The following is a 4,400-nucleotide window of genomic DNA, read 5'->3' on the forward strand; positions in this document are numbered from 1 at the left end:
GTTATACAACAAGCCTGGGTGTCTGGAATGTCATTCCACATGCATCACCAGCCTTTCACTCTACAAGCCCGGCAGCCCACCGCCAAAGCCTCAGATCCATTCTGCTGTCTGACTGAACCAGTGCAATCCCTAATCTGCACCCCTGGTCTGAGCTGGAGGAGGAGGGTGGAGGGAGTGGGGGGGGTCCTCTGTTAAGCCGTTTAACTGAGTAAGTGGTGAGAGGGCAAACCAGCTTTTTTAACCCACCAGACCCTTAAGAAGGACAAAGATTAAACTCTCCGGTTATGCAAGACTTTAGACCCGGTACAGAAGGAGGGAAGGGGAGGTCAAAGGAAGGAGAGGACAGGAGCCTCAGGACCTTCCACAGCTGTTAAGTCAATGAAAACAGCATCCAGGCTTGAAGGGTTTACCAACATCCCTTCAGAGATGCAGTCGCCCATCCAACCACCTCTCACCTTGCAAACATAAACAGAATTCCTTGGAGTAACAGCGTGGTCGCGCCATACATGTACCCCGGACCTTTGCCCCGCCACTTCTGAAATAGGAGCTGATGCCGATGCCAAGAATGTGCGATTGACTCGTGACTTTTGCTTCCCGAAATACAACTTCACTGACATCGTAACAGCAAAGAGAAAAAGGGCACTGAAGTAGAGTTTAGAAGGCGAGAGAGAGAGAGCGACTAGGCTAGCCGCTCACAACTTTTCCGAGGCACATCAATCAATCATCACCGCATCTATCATCCATTTTTAACACACATTCTCCTAACAGCAGGAGCCCGAGCTTTGTTTTGGTTTCAAAGTTGCCAAAGGTCTTGTCTAGCCCCGAAACATGAAGAGCGCACACCCCTTTTACTGGCGGCACACACTGCACACTAGCAAATCCAAAATAACATCAAAGTTTTGTTTTACATTCCAGACTTGAAGGTTTTACTGCAACCAGCTCCCGGGCTCGGAGACGAGTCAGATTTTTAAATTACAACCAACAACATGAGAGTTTCTAGGCAGAGCTTTAGTGAGTCATATGCAGGAGTTAAGTGCTGCTGTAGTCTGGACACTCACCGCCGACACTGCTCCCAGAGTGACACCAACACCTGATAAGATAAGAAGATCCCTCCTTCTAAAATATCCCCCCGCCGTTAGTCCACAGTCGGTCCCACAAGCATGGTCCAAGTCCCGACCCTTTGGTGTGACTGCGGCATATCGTCCTGAGCACACCCCAGTGCTTCTGTCTGAGATTTGTGTGTGAGAATGAGGGAGTGTGTGGCTCGGAAAGTGTGTGTGGATCAGCCTCTGCCCAATGGCTCTGCCCCCTTTCTCTCGCTCCGTCTCTGTCTCTCTCTCTCTCTGTGTAATGTGGTGAGTTGACTGCAGCCAGCATTCCAGCGTACGACTCACTTCCTGCTACAGAGTTACAAGGGAGTGAGAGGGTGTGGTGTGTGTACGTGTGTTATGGAGGGGTGGGTAGGCGTGGACAGATTCTATCCTGCCCTTTTAGTAGCAGTGACTCATGACATTACATAAAGCACTGAATAAAATCAATATATGTTTTACCATGCATTCTGCAGAATGAACATACATTTTGTCAGCTTTTAGTCAGGTCAACTGAAATTTTAAGTTAGCACACTTAGAGCGTATAATAATGAATTCTTGTCATTTAATCTCCATCCAGAATTAATGTCCATCCGTTTACTTAACTTATTATTATTACATTAATGTTTTCGGAAACATTGTTAACACACTTGCCAGCATGCACAGTGAGTCTCTTTAAGCTTGTTTCCTCTATTTTGACAAAAGTTGCATGATGAAGCTTGTAATGTGATTTTCATACATGCATCTCAGATCATGCCATGGGTTTTGTCTGATCAAGATTAAAATCATGAGTTAAGATTAAAAAAACACTGTAACCACTTATATCTATCTCTAAACATGCTTTTGAGTTGTTTATTTCAGAATGTACTTATTGTAAGTCTGCCAAATGAATGAATGTAATATAATGTGAAAGTATCCACTCCGGCCACTTCTACATACTTTTGAACTCCAGCAATAAACTTCCTACTTATGGATCAGCATTGATCCTTGTTTGAATGTGGAAGCTGATGACTAGGCAGCATGTCGGATAAAGGATTAGACTTAAGACTGCTTTACTGGTGAATAAATAAACATAATTGGCAACTAGCAACTCTGGTTAATATTTAACCCTAACTGAAGAGTTTTTGATTTAACTTTCTATAAAGGGACGCAACCCTCCCCATTTATCCAGGCCTAGGACCAGCGATTAGAAATGCACTGGTTTGTGGCAGGGGAACAATGCAGGGTTCAGTGTCTTGCCCAATGATACTTTGACATGTGGACAGCAGGAGGATGGGGATCAAACTGCCTGAGATGTGTGCCCCTTTAAATTCCCTCTAATTTCAAGGAGCCTAGTCCCTCAATGTTACATCTATCTGCCAGTTATAATTAATTTTACAATGAAGCCAGGTATACTGGAGTTCTTCAGAGGTAGCCAGTGGCCTGTGGATGGATTTATTACTCTGGTTAAAGCACTCATGTGATTCGCTGTTGGCAACAACCATAAGTTATTTTTATATTATAGTCATTATTCATTTTATATTTTAGTAGTTATAGTAAGAATTGTTTTATTCCATGTAAAGAGTAAAAATCACCTTTCAAGTCTATCATGTATGTCTGCTTCCACAGAACATACAAAACTGAAAAGAGATAAGGCAGAGCTATAATTGTACAATTAGAGATATGATTACCGGATCAGTCATCTACAGTCACAGATGAGTCTGCCAACTGTCAAGAAATGATTTGAGCACTACTGCCTTTTTCTCCCAGCAGTTCACACAAGCAAAAATGATGACATTCCTCCGCTAACTGGGTGCTGATATGGGCTGATTCAGTCCAGAGTGTTAGATTGGGTTAGCTGATGATCAGGAAACTTTTCAGTAAATTACCGGAGGTAAAGTCCTGACAGCTGTCAGCTGATAGTGAGAATGCATGTCGGCAGCAGCATAAAGGAGGGTAAAAAGATAATTAAAACTGTAACTAAAAATATCTGATTGTGTTCTTACATAACCTTTTGAAAATTAATTCACTCATAAATGTTGCTGTTTGGGTGGGAAAGGATAATAAGACGGCTATTATTTACATGACTGGCCAAATTTCAAGTGTTTGTGTATTCTGTATATTTTAAGAGTTCTGTCCATTGCTTAAAACAAGTTGCAGAGTTGCAGAAAACGGAGTTGCAGCATAAACACATCTAAACATCTATCTATAAATAACTAATAACATTTGCAGCTTTTCTGAAGGAAAATTCAGCCACCATCACCAGCAACAACTCAAATCAAAAGTTTAAATGTAGAAAATCTACCTTTCACATAAATTGAACACATCCCAAGAGTAGACTACACTTTCACAGCTTGATAATGGCCCAACCAACATTATATGTTTCATACATGTTTTAAATCTGTCTATCACCTGCTTATTTTTTGTTTTATTTATTTGGGTTGTATTTGATTCCATACTGCCCTGTGGGTTAAATAAGGCACAGATCTCAAGCTTCTTTCACTTAATGACTGAGTCATTTCTCTTCCACTGGATCTCATCTCACTATAGTGACCAGCAAGAGGAGGGGAGCAGAGAGAGAGAAGCACTGAGAGAATGATGAAGGCATATCAGGTTTTCAACCTTGCTACCAGTATAGACATGAGCAGCCATTTCTGGGCAGGGCTTGTCTGAAACCCAATTCCACCACATCTTTAAAAGCTTCAGGAAGTCCCGCTGGACTCCATTCAGTTCCTTGTGTCACAGCCAATTTCCTATCCGAGCCATTTAGCCCTTTACCAATTTCCCCTTTTTTTCTTCTTTGTCGCTACGGCCATTAAAAGAACTTCAATGACAAATAAAAATTTCAAGTCCGAAGGAAAAAAAGTGTGAAAAATATTGTAAACAAAGTGATATCTGGTAGTTTGAAATAACAAAACAACTGTTTAGGTTTTAAGAGGACTGAGCTAATGAGAAAATCCCCCAGCAACACCCAGTGACAACACTGACACACCTGTTAAAAAGGGAAGAGCGGCAGTCATGCATCCTCCACTGACGTCAGATGATTTCCAGTCAGTCAGTCACTGTTTTGTCACTGGGTAAGGTCTTTTCTCCCCTAAAATTATGTTTTTAATATGACAGCCATACTCCAGGGGCTGTGGTAGGAGCTAAGACTGTAATAAGTGCAAACAATACACATAATTTATCAAATTAGCAATATTAAGAATAAAAAATGTCTGAATCTCATATATATATATAAATTAAATATACAACCACAAATGACAACATGCCAGATGCTCAACCAACCAATCAGCACACAGTCCAGAATCTGTTATGGGTCATAACATTAACAAC

General features: G+C 41.5%; 1 protein-coding gene across 9 annotated transcripts in view; it reads right to left on the minus strand.

Annotated features, from left to right (window-relative positions):
• rapgef2 (Rap guanine nucleotide exchange factor (GEF) 2) overlaps positions 1 to 4,400 on the minus strand; it is a 101,165-nt gene that overhangs the window by 56,444 nt on the left and 40,321 nt on the right. Inside the window, exon 1 of one of the 9 annotated variants that reach the window (XM_035669023.1) lies at positions 1,059 to 1,378. The exons of the other annotated variants lie outside the window; for them this stretch is intronic. The gene's annotated coding sequence lies outside the window, so the exon portion shown is untranslated. Of the gene's footprint in view, positions 1 to 1,058; positions 1,379 to 4,400 lie in introns of those variants that run through there. 9 annotated transcript variants of the gene reach the window in all.

Source organism: Morone saxatilis, unplaced genomic scaffold (genome assembly GCF_004916995.1).
Source record: "Morone saxatilis isolate NCDOM2014 unplaced genomic scaffold, NCSU_SB_2.0 Contig22, whole genome shotgun sequence".
Taxonomy (NCBI): domain Eukaryota; kingdom Metazoa; phylum Chordata; class Actinopteri; family Moronidae; genus Morone; species Morone saxatilis.